Genomic DNA, 19,095 nt, shown 5'->3' with positions numbered 1-19,095 from the left:
GGGAGAGAAGGGTTGGGGGAACTGGGCTCCCGGGCTCCCCAGCTGAGGCTTTCCCGGAGATCTCCTGCTGGGGGCGCGCTCACGCCCGGGGGGGAAGGCGGTTGGGAATCCGAACAGAGGGCCCGCGCCGCCCAGGGAGACTTTCGTGGCAAATTCTCCAGACTGCGCCCCTTTCGTGAGACTACCAACACCCTCGTAGGTTGGCAAGCCACCTTGTCTTAAATATCCCTGGGGTATCGCCTGGGGCCTAGGCCAGTGTCTAAAACAGAAAGGAATGCTTTGGCTGGTAGATACCCAAGTGTGTAATAACACAGTTACACAGCAATGGTCCCCGTCTGCTGAGCGCCTGCTCCGTGCCAGGCACCGTGTGCTGAGGGAATTACAAGTGTTAACTCGTGATTCTCACAACTACCTGTATGAGGCCGGGATGATTGATCCCATTTTACAGACGGTGGTTGTTAATGTTTGCTTTCATTTAGTCTTCTGGCTTCCAGCCTAGGCTCACCGTTTCTAGTCCTCCCTTGCTTGGTGTGACTTTGTCAAGTAACATGACACCATCAACACCCCCCCTCCACACACACACACACACACACACACACACGCACCTTCATCCTCCATCCTAAAATCCAGCCTCAGCTAAGTTGCTACAAATTTGCACTGTCAAGGCACAAAGATCTTAGCTGGGGCTCATTGGCACGTGGGGGAGGGAGGAGGCACAGTGGCAAGACCTTTTGTGTCCGCACATCCTGTGGAGGGCAAGGGGGGTAAGAATGGAGTTTGGGGGTCCTGGAGGCTCTCTGGGAGCCTTTCAGCCTAAAACAACTAGATTCCTACAGCAATCCCCCCCACACAAGATTCTGAGCTCATTTCAATCCTTTGTGACTAGTAATGTGTTTCCCCACCCCAACTCCCACCAACCTCCTTCCTAGAAAAGAAAACCTGCATCTCTTTATCTTTGCTGATGGTCACAATGGGAGGGGGCTGGAGGAAAGAGGAAGGCGAGGTTGACGACAAGCTCCATTTCACAAGATAAGCAAAGGGGGCAGAGAAAGGTGAGTGGTTCCCCAGGCTTCTACCCGTACCTTAAGAGTTGATCAAGCAGGCTCTGGAAGCAGACTGCCCAGGTCCAAATCCTGGCTCAGCCTTTTGGACACTGTGTGGCCATGGGCAAGTAACAACCTCTAGGTGTCTGGTTTTCTCGGTGTGCAAACTGGGGGCAGCCAATAGTAGGAGCACCTATGGTTGTGGAGATTTAAATGGCAGCAGTTCACGCTTATTGGGCGCTGACTGTACCAGGTGCTCAGGGCTGGCGTGCCAGGCAGGCTCCCATTGCCCTCCCCGAAGCTGTGACTGGGCAGGAGAGGCTATGCCCTTCGCACAGAAGTAAACAGGAAGTGCCTGGCTCATAGTAAGCACCCGGTGACGGTTAGCTGTCTGATTACCAAGGTAACAACTCTGATCCGGAGGCAGTGCTGTGGCCCACAGTGCCACCATCCCTACTCCCAGCCAGTGACGGCCAACAATGAATGAATGAGTGAATGAATATGACTGCAAATCAGGCTTGTTCCTAGCTTTGTTGGGTGAAGCACAGACCCCAAATCCACCTGACTGAAGTCTCAGGGCTTGATAGTACTCTTTGTGACAATTTAGAGTCTCAACCCACTGCCTTAACAGAGCTGGCACAAGCAGGGATGATGAATTCATTTGTTACTCCTTCTGCCTCCCCAGCATTCTGGGCTCTGGGTTGCTGAAGGGCAGGCACCAGCCTCACTTGTGTGCAGTGTTACCCCTGATTGCCCCCCTGACTAGGAGACACAACTAATGCTCCCCTAGGTGTGGCTATTGGATATACCTGAGCCTGACTTTTATCAATAGACGGAGGGACTTTATAACCATCGCTCCGAGATCTCCAACACAGAAGGGGCTGCTTTAGTAGTAGTGAGCACCCTGTCACTAGCAGCATGCAAGCAGAAGCCAAGGAAGAGTTGATGAGGGTGCTACAGGAGGAGTTCATGCCTTAGGTGGTGTTTGATGTGGATAAACCTTGAGCGCTGGATGACTTGATCCTGTGTTCTTGTCTCCCAAGCCCATCAGATGGGAGGGTGTGAGCACAAGCTGTCCCATCATCCTTCACGAAGGAGGCAATGTTGACTGGGCCCTTCCCGTGCGCCAGGCGAGGTGCTGGCTGTTGGGGCCCCAGTCCCTGTCCTTGAAGAGCTTATAGCTCCTGGGAGACAGATGCACACACAGATAGTCAAGCCCAGCAATGGAAACAACTCGCAGTAACAGCCAAAGTGCTTGGGGGGCCGGAGGAGAAGGAAGAGACATTCTCCATTACCCCTGGCGTCCACTTTCCCTAAGGAGCCCATTAAAAGCTCTGTTCTCGTCCTTCCTATATGATTTTCTAAAGTGATGTGCCTCTACTTCAGAACATTCCTTAGACTGCCATTCTGCCGTTAACATTTCTGAGTCACCTCATCTCTACATTGGACATAATGTAAAGAGGATAAAAACTGACATTTGTAAAGTGCTCCCCAAATCTAGGCAAGAATAGGTGCTTGACACGTGGTGGCCATGAGGTGTCATCATTACTTACAGTGCAGGACAGGGAACATTAACTGAGAGGGCGAGAGAAGGGGGTTAGGACCCTGGCTCTGCTCCTAACCAGCTGTGGCACCCTCTGCTGCTCCTGAAGAACGGGCTTGTGAGAGTCACGTGAGGTGATGAGATGCAAAGCGTTTGCAGACTGGAAATGCTGATTCCTATTATTATCATGATTATTGTGATTCTCATTATTGTGAAATGTTTCCCTCAAAGCCCCAGGAGGGTGGGGGTGGGGTGGAGGTGGAGCCCAGACCCGTGGCTGGGCGAGGGTCACTCCCCTCCTGCCTCCCACAGGAGCCTGGGAGCAGCTGGGCCTCCATCTGCTCAGGTTCCAGCCAGCAGGGGCGGCAGCACCTCCTTTGCGGCTGTGTGTCTGTGTGTGTGCCCGTGCAGGTGGGTGTTGGAAGGTGGAGTGGGCACAGGGAATGCCCGTGTCTGTGGCTAGAAACCACTTGTGGATTGTGACTCCCTGGGGAAGAATGCAGAGGCAATCAGATTTCAAAGATGCCAGCAGTGGGACTAGTGTTGGCACCCAAGAGATAAGGAGAGAGGCTGGGGGGAGTGGGGGTTTGGCCTAGTCTTTGGGGCTAGGGACAGGGGATAGGTCTTACCAGGGACCCCTCCCTGGGGCTGGCGGTGCGTGTAGAGGAAAAAGATGTTGTCAGAAGCCTGTGGTGGTTGAGCCCAGGGGTTTTGGAGCTGACAGACTTGGGTTCAAATCCTAGGGATGGGCCAGTGATTTCATTTCTCTAAGCCTCAGCTTCCTGGTCTGTAAAATGGGAATAATAGGAGAGCCTATCTCCTAGAGGTTATTGGGAGTTTAAGAGAGAGGATGCATGTTAAGCTGTTAGCAAAGAGAAGGCACATAGTAGACAACTGTTGCTGACATTATTCGTAGGAAGCCCAGAAGAAGGAGGGAGGGAGAGGGCCTCGCAGGTGCCAGTGCTTGGTAAACTGGGAAAGCAGCTCTGGGGTGAAATCTGTCAAGCCAGGAGGTGGTGGAAACTGCCATAAGGAGCATCCTTTTGGCCCAGGCCGAAAGAGCCACTGTCCCAGCACACAGCGTGAAGCAGAGGAGCTGGGCTTTCATAACTCCTGCCACTTCCCTATGCTGGTTCCCCTCACTTCCTCTAGAGCATCTTCCTTCCCTGTGAGCCTGTCTGGTAAGAAGACCTCTGGGTCTTTCTGCTCCAATTCCAGTGGGCCCAGGCTGAGCACAGCTTTGGGGACTGGGAGAAGCTGCTGGGAGCTCAGGGACCCTGAGACAGGCCTCCCCCACACTGCCCGGCCCCTGCCTCCACGCCAGGGACACTGTCCAGGCCTCCTTCCCTCCGCCACCCCCCTCCCACCTATGAATCATCCCCACCACTGCTGTTGCTGCTCCAGGACCGCAGAATGTCAAGCAGCTCCTCACCTGTGGGACAGACAACCCATTAGGATGCGGGTGGAAGCAGGGAGGCTCAGCCCTTCTAAGGAAAGACGTGACAACTCAGCTCTGGGACCAGAGGACCACAGCCAGCCCTTTTCTGCTTCCACGGGGGAGAACTCAAGGGGGCAGGTGAGAGCAGAACTTGGGAATTAGACCAACCTGGATCTAGGGTCAAGGCCCTAATTCTGCTTATTAGATCTGTGGCCTTAGTCGAGTTACTCAGCCTCTCTGAGTCTCAGTTTCTTCATCTGTCAAATGGAGAGAGAAAAATCATGCTGAGGCACAGGGGACTTGGAGGATTAAGTGAGGCACAACCTGTAAGTCCTGAGCTCAGAGCCTGGCTCACAGTAAGTGCTCAATTAATGTTCACTGACCCAATGAATGAATGAACAGGCGACAGTGGCGGTGAGTGGCGGTACAGGGAGGTGCATGTGACTGCCTTTGGGAAAGCCAGCCTCCACCAGCTGGCTTGGGGCGGTGGGGTCACTGTCTGGGGGCCCAGGACACCTGTTGCTCGGTGCTGGTGTGAGAGAGGCAGCTTCCAAAACTCAGAACAGAGTGTGGACTTTCCCTTGTGGGCACAGCTCACACCGCTGCAAGTCAGATAAGAGCCTCAGGCTCTCTGAAAGTGCTGAGCCCTGCCTGACCAAAAAGAATTGCTATGGGGGGGGGGGAACAGCAGGGAGTGGATCTTCAGCTTGGGAGGCCCCCCCAAACCCCTTTACAGTGATAGTATAGAGCAGCCACTCTGGGCTGCGAGGTCAGGACCTTGGGCCTTGGGTAGCCAGCTAGGGCCGTGAGCAGCACCTCACCTGCCTCCTGCCCAAGGGGATGCTAGGCCCCTTGGGTACCACACCCTAGAGAGCTCTATCATCTTCTCAATAGACAGCTTCCTGAGCCCTTACCATGTGCCAGGCCCTGGTCTAGGTGCCTTACATGTATTAACCTTAACAAATCTCATGATGTTGGTACCATTATTAGCTCCATTTTACAGATGAGGAAACTGAGGCCCACTGAGTTACATAACTTGCTCAAGGCCACAACCCAGAGATCAGTGAGCTCAGGATTGGAAGCCCAGGCCCAGTGCCCCAGACGGCTCTGGCTGTGCTGCTGACCTGGGCAGGGATGGCTGGTCCTCCTTGGCCTGCCCTGTCCCCAGTGTAGTCATCCAAGTTTGGGGCAAGGGTATCACCTTTACATTTATAAGGGTAATTTATAAATGGCTTTTGAGCAGTGGTTCTCAAAGCAGGTTTGCAGGAAATAGATAGCTAGTGGGAAGCAGCCGCATAGCACAGGGAGATCAGCTCGGTGCTTTGTGACCACCTAGAGGGGTGGGATAGGGAGGGAGACGCAAGAGGGAAGAGATATGGGAACATATGTATATGCATAACTGATTCACTTTGTTATAAAGCACAAACTAACACACCATTGTAAAGCAATTATACTCCAATAAAGATGTAAAAAAAAAAAAAAAAGCAAATACCTGGTCCCGCCTCAGACACACAGAATCAGAAACTCTGAAGGGATAGAGTTGCCGGGGCCGCAATCTGCATTTCAACCAGCCCTCCCGGTGATTCTGAGTCGAGCTAGAGTGTTTGAGAACCACTGCTTTAGAGTCTGCAAAGCAAACTAAATTCCTAGATTTTCTCATCTAAACTGACACTTTGGTATTATTCGGCCCATTTTTCAGGTAAGAGTAACGAGTCTCTCTTTGCCAGATAGCACCTACCAGGGAAGTGGAAGAGGTGGACCTGGAACCCCAAGTTTTTCGTTCTGAATTTTTTTTTCTTCTTTTTTCCTTCTTGAGACCAGACTGCTGACCAAGGTGAGGAGGGGAAGGGACTCTGACTAGAGGGGCTGGGACTGGGGTGGGAGAGGTGGGGAGCCCGCTGCCCTGTTTCCCACGGGAGGCGGCAGGCCGTGTTTATTATTCTTTCGGAGGTGTCCCTACCCAAATCAACACAAATAAAGCCCAGCCTGGCGTGCTGAGTGATCGGTTTATTAATACTCGCGGGGCGCGGCCGAGGCGGATCGCAGAAACAAAGGCGCACCGCTCGGGAGGCATCATTATGTAATTGCTCCGAGGAGGAGCGGAGGGTTGCGCGTGCCCGAGGCTCAGGGCGCCCGCGGCCGCCGCCCGTACTTGGAGGGCGGGGGGCTCTGCCGGCGGGGAGGCTACGCTCCGGGGCGCCAGGGCTCTGGGCGGGGCGCGGGTGGAAGGAGCGCCTGCAGCGGAGTCCTCACCCGGCGCTCGTCTCCTCCCACAGCCGAGCCTGCGGCTGGGAGGCAGATTAACCCCTGCGTGGCTGGGTACAGCCCTCCGCTCCGGAGGAGGGGTCCCGCAGAGGCAGATCCCCCCAGTCCGCCTGGCCCCCGGAGGCTGAGCCAGGGCCTCCCCAGCCCCACTCACCGCCGCCCGTCCGTCCTTCCCCACCCTCACTCGGAGTTGGGGTAGAGAGAGAACAAACAACAGGCTGGGCAACCTGTGGGTGCAAGACCCGTGCTTGCATATCAAACATCTGCGACGTGGCCCATTTTATAGATGGGGATCTGAGGGCCAGAGAGGGCTGGCTTCACGCACCAAGAATTCCAGGCCGCAAATCTGTCAGCTCCAAAACCCACCGTTTTCCCCTGGTACCCCACAAGGGGTCTTTATAACCACCGCGGATCAGTTGTGGCCTCTGGTACCCCATTTAGGGTTCAAGTGCGGAGATGCTGGGGATAGGGTGGATCTCCCCATCCGGGGCCTGAGGAAGGGGTTCGACACAAGCAGCGCTGCAGCTGGGAGGCTGGTGTTCCTCGAGCAGTTGGCGCCAAGGGCACACGGTGGCTGTTTGGGTGAGTGGGGATCAGCACGCCACGCCCTGCCCCACACTCCTGACCACGCCCAGACCCCCAGGAACCGACCTTGCCTTACTCCCAAACACTCCAGTGCTTCAGCCCTCCTGGCCTTTGGCCGGGGCTGGGCCTTCTGCCAGGAATGCCCTCCTTCCATCCTCCAGGCAGTCTCACTTTTGAGAGGTCCTTCCCAGCACACCGCCCCCTGCATCACTCAGGTACCAGGAAGCCTTCAAGGCTGTCTCTTCCAGCCCTGGGAGCACCTGGTGACTGCACCTGACACACTGCTCTGTAATCTGTCTGCCCCCATTAAGCCACATCCCTGGGATGGCGGCTCTGTGGCTGACATCTTCACACAGCCACCCTCAGGCTGGCACACAGCCGGCCTCTCCCAGAACTGGGTGAATTTGAGGTGGAGGGTGCAACCCTGAGATGGATTGAATGTTTGGTGACAGTCTTCAGACCCTGGCTTCAGAAGTCTACAGCCCTGGCTCTGGCACTGCCAACTCCCATCCATGTGACCCTGGGCAAATTTGTAGCATCCCTGCACCTCTGTTTTCCCATTAGCAAAGAGGGACAATGGCAACCTTAGTCTCATGAAGCTAGTTAGTGCTTATTGAGCACTTACTATATGCTGGGCAACTTCATGGACTCTATCCATGTTATCATCTCCACTGTGTAGATAAATAACGCTCCTAGTCTCTAAGTCTCCTGTTTCCTAATCGCCCTTTTACAGGATTATTTTGACAATTGGATGAGAAATAGTTAAGGACCAGCATACAGTAGGTGCTCAGTAAAGTGTGCCCCTCCACTCTAACTCCCAGGACAGAGCTCCCTTTGCCCACTGCTTGCCCGGGCCATTCCGGGAGCCCCTCTGTGGGTGCGGGGCTGAAGGAAGGGGTTGCAGGAGGACCTTGGCAGAAGGAAGTGTTCTGGTTTCTGAGTATGAATAAATTATTGTTTTATATCCTTATATTAAGAGAAGGGCACAGTGTGCATTTACCAATCTAAGCATGTTGAGCTGCAGCTTGTGTGTTTTGCCAATTGCTAAAATGTATTTTCAGCCCAAGGCAGTAAACAGAAGACCACTCCGCCTGGCTGCTCCCACAGTCCTGGGGCAGGGAAGGACATCTGACCCCAGCCAGGCCTACAGGGAGAGTAGGTGTCAGTGGGGATCTTGAGGCAATGAGAGAGTTCCTGTGGGTCCCCTCCAGGTCATGAGAACTTCAACAGGACTCTTCACCTCTCTGAGCCCTCAGTTTACATAGCTGAAAATGGGCCTATTACTAGCGCCCTGTCCATGACACAAGGTGAGAAAAGTGGCTGTAAAAGTGCTTTGCTCATGAATCATCTTATTATTGTTGTTATTCATACTGAGAGCAGTACGAGTTCAACTCAGCTACCAGCACCTACCCTAACGTGCTACCCAACCCTAACCCCAGGCAAGATCAGCTCTCACTGGGACTGCTCCGAACTGGTCCCCCAGCTCTTAGCTTTGCATCCTCCAGCTCTCTCTCCACTCAGCAGTCCAAGAGAGCTTTGAAAAAGCTGACCAGAGATTAGGAAACGTGGTTTTCCCTGCTGCGTCAAGTAAAATCCGGACTCATCACTGTAGCCAGGGTGGCCCTGCATCCTCTGCCCTCCTCTCATTCCCTTTGCTCCACCCACACTGCTTCCGCCTGCCTAGTTCTTTTTTTTTTTTGGCCACACTGTGCAGCTTACGAGATCTTAGTTCCCTGACTAGGGATTGAACCTGGGCCCGCAGCAGGCCCAGTGAAAGCGCTGAGTCCTAACCACTGGACTGCCAGGGAATTCCCCCACCACCTTCCTAGTTCTTGTATCCACTGAACTTGTTTCCACTTTGGGCCCTTGGCACATGCCATTCCCTCTACATGGAATGCTGTTCCCATCAAGCCTTCCCATGGCTGCCTCTCTCTCTGTTACCACTGGTGTCATCTGATAGGTCACCTCGGAGAGTCTTCCCAGCCACCAAATCACAGCTGACCCCTATCACCTAACTGCTTCCCCTGTTCACTACACTTATAGCATGTGTCACCATCTAAGATTATCTTTCCATTTAAAAATGTATCTGTTTCTTTTATCTGCCTCCTCTAGAATATACCCTCTTTGAGGATAGAAACGTCATTTGTCTCACTCGCCATTGTATTCCCAGCACCTTATTCTATAAGAGAGAGAGAGAGGGAAATTAATAAGCGTATTGAGAATATTTACTAATAAATGACAATGCAGAGCAGAACCAATGGGTATTAATCCTACTGTGGAGGGAGTGTTGCAGTGCACAGTCTGTGCAGCGGTACCCAGCAGCCCAAGGGTAAAGACCGTCATAGACCTACCACTTCATTTTGCAAGATTTTAAATGAACTTATATTGTTCCAGCTAAAATGAATATAGGAATATACATACATAAAACGAGTGATTTTTGCATTAGAGAAGCTTGTAATTTGATGGAGGAGATAGACATCTGAGTAGATACTACTCTCAGTTGCCCTCCTGTGCTTTGCTGTGTCCTGTGTCTGGATCCGTCTCATGTGCTGTTCCCTCTGCTGGGATGCTTTTCCCCCACCACGCCCCAGTCTTCATCTGCTGGCTCTTGCTCATGCTTCTCTTAGAATTTCCTCTGGAAATTCCTTCCTGACCTCTCACCTGCACCTCCCATACTCTAGCCCAAGTCTGGGTTCCCAAAGACCCCCAAGCCAACCACAGCAGCTCTCTTAAGGCACTGGTGGATTTGAGACCTAGGTTCTGAGTGCCTGTGGCCGGCTGAGAGCTACTTCCAGGCCGGACTGTGTCTGTTTACTGCTGTACCTGTGTGCCTAGCACAGTGCCAGCACGTGGTGGGTGTCTGAGGAGTGCAGGGAGTGTGTGGGGGGGGGGTATGAGGGGAGACTGTGAGAGCAGGGGTGGTCTCGGCTGCCCCTCTCCTATACACACCCAGCTGCCCCGGCCCAGGCTTTAATCCCTGGAGTCCAGGGAGCCAGATGAGCACCTCCAGTGGGTGCAGCTACCCTCTGAATTACACCCCATACCGGCTGTCGCCACCCCGCAGCCCCTCTCCTACTTTCCCTCACCCTCACCAGGGGTCCAGGGCAGCCCACAGTCACCCTGGCCTCTCTGCTCTGTCCAGCTTTCCCACCCCATCTCTTTTTCTTTCCCCTTCTGCTTTGCTTCACACTCAACCCTCCTCCCCCGCCTGGTGAATGCAAACTGAAAAGAAAAAAAAAAAAGAAGTCCCCCTTGGCAGCAGTGGCGTCAACAGTGAAAAGTACCCAATTTAAGGAGTGATCGCTGCTGTAATGATTGCCAAAGCCCTGAGTCACTACAGAAAAGCAGGCTGAGGCTCTGGGACTCCCAGGCTCCCTGAGTTGCGCCGCTTGGGTTGTTTAATACCCAGGACTCAGTGTCTTCACCTATAAAGTGGAAGGACTAATACCGGCCCAGGGGAAATAACAATCCCATGACTCTCCCTGGGGCTGCAAATCAGAGGTCAAGGTGGCACACACAGCTGCTGTGGGAATCATCATGGGAGGGACATAGTCTCCCTACACAGGGCCAGTGAGAGGAATGCAGTGCTGGGGGGCGGGGCCTGGAAAGGCACATAGCTTAGGGCTCTTGGGAAAGGCTTCTTAGAAATGGTGACATTTAACTAAGCTGGGAAGGACAAATGGGAGCTATGGAAAGTGGTGGAGTGAGGGAGAGTCGGCCCTGGAAGGGACTAGAGACCTTTTCTGGCCCCACACTCTCATTTTACAGATGGGCAAACTGAGGCCCAGGGAGGCTGTGGGAATTGCTAAAAACCACCTACCCATTAGTGGCATAGCCCCAGTTAGAAAGCAGGTTCCTTGACTCCTGTTACAGTGTTCTTTCTTCTGATGTCACTCTAGTTCATAGCGACAATAAGGACAGTGTGTTGAATACTTACCGCGAGTCAGGCTCTGTGCTACATGCCTTCTGTGCATCTGTGTGTGTCTGTGTGTGGGTCTGTGTGTACTATTTCCTTTCATCTTTGGATAATCCTATAAGGTAAGATTAGAATATAGGTCCTGTTTTAGTTTAGTAAGGTTCATAGAGCCTGAGGTCCCTCCTGGCTTCTCCATACTCCGGTACCAGCTAACGCCAGTGGTCCCAAGCGGAGAGAGGGCAGCTTCTGGGCCTCACCCCTGGCAGGACTGCCCTTCTCTCCCCTCTCTAAAGGGAAGAGCCCTTTCCACAGAGGGGTGAGGAGGGAGCCTGGCCTTTCTCTCAAAGCCCCACAGGAAGAGAAGCCTGATGGTCAAGGATATGAGAGGCATACATTTCAAGTCCTCATCAATGAGACTCTGCCTTGCCAGGGCCCATCTGAGATAGATGCCAGGCTTCCCTGGTGAGTTCATTCCAGCTCTGGGGGGAGGAGATTGGGTGGAACTGGGGGAGGTGGGGAGGTGGGGAGGGACCAGGCTCAGGGATGAGAGGGCAGCTCTCAGTGGCTGACTGGCCCCTCGCCCAGACTCCCACATTAGAAAGGGCACCTGGGACAGTGAGTCATCTCTTAGGAAGGGAGGATATTGCTCCAGGCACCACAGAAGTGGGCCATCAAATGAGGGGAGGTGTTTTTAAAGAATTTAAATTTTTAAAAAATGCAAAGTACTATTGTCATCATGGGATTTCCTTACAGCTATTTTAGAGTTTAGTGTTGTTTTTATTTAGGGTTGCACTGGGGATCGAGGGAGACACCATCATCTTTCCAGGACTTCGGGCTTTAAGTGTTATAAGTGGGTAGAGGGAAGAAGCGGTGGGAGTATCTCAGGGCCATTCCTACTCTCCCCTGGGGAGATGGCAGGGGACTGTTGTCCAAAACCCATTAACTAAGGAGGCAGAAGTATTCAGTACCAGGCCTGGCTCTGGAAGGACCTTACTGTGTGAAATTTACTTTGTGAAATTGTGTGCCTTTTTGGGGCCTCAATTTCTTCACCTGTGAAATGGGAATAACGACTTGCCTACATCACAGAACTTTAACTGCCCTTCAGGCTAGAAATAAACAGGGGAGACAACCAGGATGGCAGCACCTGTGAGGCCTTCTGGGAATTGCCTGGGAAGTTTATCAAGAATGCAGATTCACAGGGCCCTCCCTAGAACTTCTGAGTCAGAATCTAACCACCGCCCCCCACCCCAAGTCAACCTGAGGCCCAGGCAGACTGAGGACCACAGCTGTGAGGCGGTGAGGCTCACCCGGGTTCGGTCTTGGCTTAAATTTTGAGGAACTTGTGGCCTCAGGCAGGTGGCTGGTGCCTTCTTTGTGGCCCCAGGGGACGGGCCTGGGTGGTGTCTGAGGGTGTGGCCTCACCCTCATGGTGCTTCTCTGAATGCTTAGAGGTGGGGCTGGCTGGGCAGGGGGTGGTGAGGAGGGCGCCAGGCCTGGCAACAGAGGCCCAGTGAGGTAGGGGCCCAGGACCTGGCATCGGGCGACGACCACTTCTGTAAGAAGAGGGCAGACCTCACCGCCCCCGGCTTCCAGCTGGGCCTCAAGGCTCCCCAGCCTCCGGGGTGGGGTGGCAGCCGGCCATCTGCTCAGGCCTGGGCCCGGGGAGGTGGAGAGACACAGGCAGAGAGCGCTGAATGGCCTCTGTGTTGGGACCCAGCCTGAAGAACAGATGGCCTGGAGGCCTCTGGCCTGCCCCCCTCAGCCCTGCCAAGTCACAGAGTCCTCTCTTCCAGGGAGCGGAGGCTCCCGAAGGCCACTCGTGGCGACAGCAGCCAGGAAGATGTGGGTTTAAGGGGGATTAGTGGGGCCCGACAGCAAGCCGCCACCGGGAGAGACCTGGGAAGTCGTGTGACACCTGCGGCCTCAGCTAAAGATAGGCAGGAGGGCGCCCAGTGGGGAGGGGGCGTGGCTATCAGAGCCACACCTGGCCCAGGCCAGCTTGGGGTTCACTCAGTCTAAACCTCTCCCACCGGTTTTGCTGACTGGGAAACTGAGGCCTGGGAAGGGGCAGAGACCCCACTCCACATCACCCAGCAAGTCAGCGGCAGAGCTGGGAGTGGAACCCAGGTGTCCTGATTCCCGGTTTGAGGATCTTCCTATCATACCTCCCCCTTCCCTTCCGACAGCCTCCCCCTCCCCCCTCCCCTCCCCTCCCTCCCCTCCCCCTCCCTCCTCCCCCCTCCCTCCTCCCTACCCTGCAGTCAGACCCAGGCTGCCTCCCCAGACCTGGCCCTGGCCTGCCCACCTGTGTGACCACTCGAACATTTTTTCTGCTGCAAATCCTTCAAGACCCAAATCAAGTCCCCACTTTTGGGGAACCTTCCAGCCCATCCTCTGAGCCTAAACTTCTGAAATGGGAGGCCCGTGCTGTTGGCTTTGGGTGATGAAGGCTGACCCCTTCATGGTAAAGAAGTAGCTGAGACCCCAAAAGGGGAAGGTGTTTAGAAATGGTCCCCACCACGTCCCACCCCAGTCATTCTCCTGGGCTTCAGTTTTCTTTAAAAACATATTAAAGAGCTTCACTTCACCAGAGACTGTCAAGGAAACTGGTGAAACAGGGTCCCTTTGGGTCTGTTTCTTGAAAAGAGAGATGTTTTTCCTGCTTTCTCTCTAAGCTTTCCCATAGGGTCAGATTTCATTTCTTTTCAGAGGCAAGCGCTGAGCGGGAGAAGCTGGGGTCGGTGCCCAGGGAGGAGCTGCGCCTGCCAACACCCAGGTGAGGCCCACAACTGTCCCTCCCTGTGTGCTGAGGACAAGCGAATCACAGGGCGATCCAGCTCTGCTAAAGCCTCCTAACGCGGGCTCACAAAGAGGGGCTGCGGTCGGGGAGGGAGAGGGGCGTCACCTCGGGCATGGACAGACCCAGGTGTGGTCCAGACTCCACTATGTACCGCCTGTGTGAGCTTAGACCCGTCTCTGAGCCTCATCTGTGCTTCTCTGACCAGGCTGCGGGCACACCCCACGAGGGCCTCAGGAGGGTCCTGTGAGCACAAACTCCAGCACCCAGAGAGGGCGAAGCCAGGCCTCAGCCCCTGCCTCATGCAGGGGCCCAGCCCAGGCGATGGCACCCCTGCCCTCAACAGCTACACGTCTCCCGGTTGCCTCAGTCCCCGGAGCCAAGAAAACTCCTACTATCTCTTCACCTGAGCTCCGGGCGGCGCTCTCTGTTCTGCCCTTGCTGTGTGTCTTTAGGTTCAACCCTACCCCTCTCTGATACTCTGGCTTCTCGGCCCTCAAAGGAGGGGAGTGGACACCTCACTCTTCATAGCCTCTTCTGGCCCTGGAACACCACTCCAGGCTTTCTTTGAGCACCATGGATGGGTACAGGTACATCTGGCCTCCCCGGCGTAAGGGAGGCTGGAGAGGCCTGAGGCCGGGGAGGGGGAAGCCGGTTCCCCATGTCGTGGAGCTTCTAGTGGTGGCCAGGATACAAGCCCGATCGAAGAAAACACTTGTAGTTTCACCCAGACATATTCATTCATTTCATTGCTCATTTGCTTAGCGAGCACCTACCATACACCAGGGACCATGCTGGGCTCTGAGCTCATAGTAGTGAAAAAGGTGGACATGGGGGCTCCCCGGTGGCCCCCAAGCTTGTCATCTGGTAGAAGAGACAGCAGAGTCCACAAACAGATTGACATAGTGACAATGTGTGATTGATGCTTTAAAGGTTATGAAGGAACACGGAGACAGAGAATAATGGTGGAAGGGAGGGGAGATGAATAATCTTTAGATGAGGGGCTGACCCTGGCCTCTTCGAGAGGTGACCTTAGAACTGAGACCTGAAGGGTGAGAGGGAGCCAGCCACATGTCATCTTAGGTGGAGATGGGTGACTGTACCAAGGGGCCCCAGGAAGCCTTCGTGGCAGAGGCAGAATGAGACAGGATGGGGGAGGCGGTAATGCAGGGGAAATGGGAGAAGCAGCCAGATCTTATAAGAAGTTTTACTTTGTCCCCAAGACCCATGGAAGGCCCATAAGGTGCAAGGAAGGGGCAGTGACTTGATCAAACCCACATATTCGTAAGCTCCGCCAGCTCCTGTGTGCAACAGAGATGGTTAGGGAGCGAGGGGGGCGGTGCGGAGCCTGACGCAGAGGTCTCCAAAGTGGGGTGCAAACACCCCAGGAGGTGTGCAAGGTAATTCTCTGAGGCGAAAGGAATATTAAAAATTGTTATTTCTATTTCATCCAAGAAAAAAGGAAAAGAATTCAGTTTTCCCACTATTTCTAGATTGACACTGATGTCCATATTTGGTCTTTATGTCAAACATTACTGCATGGAAGATTGGGCTGTCAGCCGGCCTTTTCCTTTGCTGTCAGCATTTTGAAGAACTTTTCTCTTCAGGTGAGACCAGTTCAGCAGATTTCTAGATAAGAATACCCTTCAAGTGATTTTTCACCAAGTGGACAGAAGACTTAAAAAGAAAGCAGGAAAAAGAGGGACGAAAAAGGAAGAAACTCTGAACATAATGCACGCACTCGAATTCACTCCCTGGCATCTGCTCCGACAGCCACCAGAGAAGCAAACACTGTGATAATCCAGCTGGGTCTAAAGAGAAAGTGGTCCCCAAAGTCCATATATGAGTGAGAAGACAATTTGCAATAAGAATTTATATCCACTATTATTAGTAATGAGCCTCACTCTAAGTATAGAGTTTTGGTTTGCGATCTTAGCGATGATGGCATAAAACCATTCACACTTATTAAAACATTTAAAAATATTATTTTAATCTGACTTAATTGAACTTAACTTTATATTTTTGTGCCTGTTTGATAATATTCATAATACATTAGTACAGTAATGCATGATTATTATTTATAAATGAATAAATATATTCAGTAGGTGTGATCAGAACTTTTTGCTGTGTCAAGGGCATGAGCAAGCTTGACGGAGACCCCTGGGCTGTGATGGGAGGGCTTTTGTCTGGGAAGGCTTTTTTTGTTTTTATTTTTTGTTTTTTGCGGTACGCGGGCCTCTCACTGTTGTGGCCTCTCCCGTCGCAGAGCACGGGCTCCGGACGCGCAGGCCCAGCGGCCGTGGCTCACGGGCCCAGCCACTCCGTGGCATGTGGGATCTTCCCAGACTGGGGCACGAACCCGTGTCCCCTGCATCGGCAGGCGGACTCTCAACCACTGCGCCACCAGGGAAGCCCGGAAAGCTTTTTTTTAAAACTCCCCAAATGAAACAAGTTCATTCCCTTAAAGGGTAAACGGCAGCTCCTGGCAAGGCGTTCTGACTGTTTATACACTGGCCAGTAATAGAAGCGAACACATATCCTGGCTGGAGGAGAGGGTGCTTCCAGGGGCTGCACATGGGGCTGGAGCTCTGGAGGCCAGGAGCTTGCCCACTGCGAGGTTTGCCTGCCAGCCTCTTCTACACCAAGGCCCTGCATGTCACACGTGTGATTACTGTTTCCCTCCTTCGGAGCCCAGCATCAGGCTGGCAGCCGCTCTGGGGGAAGATGCCTCCTTGGCTTTCCTATTGCTTTTGGGTTTAAGATCCTCCACCAGTACAGCACTGCTGCCATCTCCCCCGCCCCTCATCATACACTCAGGGTCCAGCAGACCCAGGGGAAGATGTGTCCCGCTGCCTGCAGCTGGGCTAAGCCAGCCTTCCAGCCCCAAGCATTTCCAAGCGCTCCGACTGGAGGGTCAGGGCACCAGGTTCCTTCCTCTCCACATCCTCCCAACTCTCCTTTTCCCAAAAAGGTCTTCACAAACTCCAGAGGTCCTGGGATGCCCCCAGAAGCCCTAAATTGGGCCATCTGGCTGCCTGCCTCCCTTCTCCCCCTGGATCACTGTTTCTCCTGTCGCCACAATCCAGCCAGTAAACGCCCCAGAGCATGCTCCCACTCCTGTTCCCAGACAGCAGTTTCCATGTTGTTGGCATCAGTACACATTTATTAATAAAATGAGCAAAGTAACCAAACGCTCTGGCAGCTCCTGAAGTTGCCAGAGGCTCTCCACATGCACAGTGGCACCAGAGGCCGGAGACGGGCCCTGGAGAAGAAGTCTGTGGGGACCCAAAGGGGGACAGGTCCCTGATCGTTGGTGAGACCTTCCAGAAGGTACAAGAGCTGACGGGCCCGCGTGCCGCGGCTTGGGTGGCTTTGGGGGAAGGAAGCCATGTTGGGGGCAGGGTGGCCTGAATGTGGCTGCTTGGAGGACCTTGCTCCAGAGAGCCCCACGCAGCCCCACTCCTCGGAGAGAGGGCCGGGCCAGAACTACACCACCACCCCACGCACTGCCAGAGCCCCAGGGAGCAGTGGAGGGTAGGTTAGAGCCCACCCACCAGTGGAAGTGCTCTTCGCGTAAATGACGCTACTTCCGCAGTCAAATCCTGCCTCTGGGCGGCTTCGCCAGATGGCCTAGTGCAGCTCCCTACTTCCAGATCACCTGGGATGCTACTACGAACATATTACCGCACCCTCGGGCCCATCCTAGACTCACAGAATCACCCTCTACAGATTCAGGCCCAGGAACTCGGTTTATCACATGTTTTCCACGTGCATTTTTTTTTTTTTTTTTTTGCGGTACGCAGGCCTCTCACTGTTGTGGCCTCTCCCGTTGCAGAGCACAGGCTCCGGACGCGCAGGCTCAGTGGCCATGGCTCACGGGCCCAGCCGCACCGCGGCATGCGGGATCTTCCCAGACCGGGGCACGAACCCGCGTCCCCTGCATCGGCAGGCGGACTCTCAACCACTACGCAACCAGGGAAGCCCTCCACGTGCATTTTTGTGCCGTCAGGTCAACACTCAGGAGCCACAAATTTAACCTCTCAATATTCATCCCCCCCCCAAAAAACAAAACAAAACAAAAAACTGGGGGTAAGGGGAAGAAGAGGACAATTGTTCTAACCTTTCAGTATCATTATGAAGATTAAATTGACGAATGTATACCAAAAAAACCCCCAAAATCTAATCATTCACTAAGACCACTGTGTCCCTAGGAGGTAGGCACCATATTAAGCCCATTTCTCTGATGGGGAGACTGAAGCTCAGAGATGTTAAGTAATTTGCCCGAGGCTGCACAGATGGTAGCGGCTGTTATCCATGTAAACTGCTTGGCACAGTGCCTGGAACTTAGTAAGTACTCATTAACTGGTTTATTTAAAAGAAAAATAAAAGGGACCTCAGGTCTGTCGCTTAGTCGTTAGGAGATGATGTTGTCCCTGCCTTGCACCCCGAACATTCCTCCCTACCCCTGGTCAACCTAACCCTGACCAAAAGGATCTCCTTGCAGAAGCGCCCCAACTGCCCAGGTCTGCAGCCAGAGCCGGCTGCCTTGGTCCCAATCCCTGCATCTCCCCAGGCTCCGAGGAGAATCTTGGGAGCTGCATCCAGCGTGATCCCTCCAGTACCCAGTGTACCCACTCAGCACCCGGCCGTTTTACCCTGAAGTCCGTGGAGGCTTTCTCACCAGGTGGGAGAGGGAGCACGCATTATGCTTCCTGAGCTCACGCCTGTGCATTCAAGTTCACAAGCGGTGCTTTTCTTAGAGCAGCGCGTCATTTATGCTATCAGAGTAAACCTGACATGAGGGAGGACTGCGGGGGAGGGAAGGCGCTGAGGTGGGACCTGGGTGTGTTGTCTCGTTTTGTCTTCCCAACTGCCCTCTTCAGGATACCTTCTGAATGCTCACCCTCATTTCACAGCTGAGAAAACCGAGGCTCAAAGGTTAAGCAACTTGTGATGGTAATTTATTGAATGCGTCACATGTATCGATGGACCCCTTTAATTCTCACATGTACCCTCGGAGGCACTGCCGTTGTCCTCACAGAGAAGACAAGTGACTTGCCCAAGATCACCTAGGAAGTGACAAAGCCAGAATTCGAACCCAAGTTGGTGTGGGTCCAAAACACTTCCCTCTGCCTCTAAATGTCCGTGTTTTAGCATTTCATGGTTTCTTTTAGACACTGGAAACCTGTCCCCAGGTTCACTCAAACCCCCTCCCGCTAGGAACCCTAAATTTGTAATAAAGAGCATTGAGTTTGAGCCTCCACTTGCTGGGCGACCTTGGACAACTTGCTCCACCTCTCTGTGCTTTGGTTTCTTCATCTGGAAAAGGGGAAGAGTGATCCTTGTCGACATTACTGACTTGTGGGGATCTACCTGGAGAGACACTGCATGTATAAGACACAAATAAAGGGCCTGTAAGAGGACTTGGTCTCATTCAGCCACAGCTTAAACCACCTTCCTCCTGCTCTGGGTCGCCTTTACTTACTATATTTCCAGTCAATTCAATTC

At 53.5% G+C, this 19,095-nt stretch overlaps 1 long non-coding RNA gene across 1 annotated transcript; it reads left to right on the top strand.

Annotated features, from left to right (window-relative positions):
- Window positions 1-5,755: 5,755 nt before the first annotated feature.
- On the top strand, window positions 5,756-15,466 carry LOC137231242 (uncharacterized). The gene is made up of 3 exons (XR_010946416.1): window positions 5,756-5,858; window positions 13,500-13,566; window positions 15,195-15,466. It is a non-coding gene; the product is annotated as an uncharacterized lncRNA (long non-coding RNA).
- Window positions 15,467-19,095: the final 3,629 nt, after the last annotated feature.

The sequence above is a fragment of the Pseudorca crassidens genome, chromosome 9 (genome assembly GCF_039906515.1).
Source record: "Pseudorca crassidens isolate mPseCra1 chromosome 9, mPseCra1.hap1, whole genome shotgun sequence".
Lineage (NCBI taxonomy): Eukaryota > Metazoa > Chordata > Mammalia > Artiodactyla > Delphinidae > Pseudorca > Pseudorca crassidens.
This window is presented reverse-complemented; position numbering and strand designations above follow the sequence as displayed.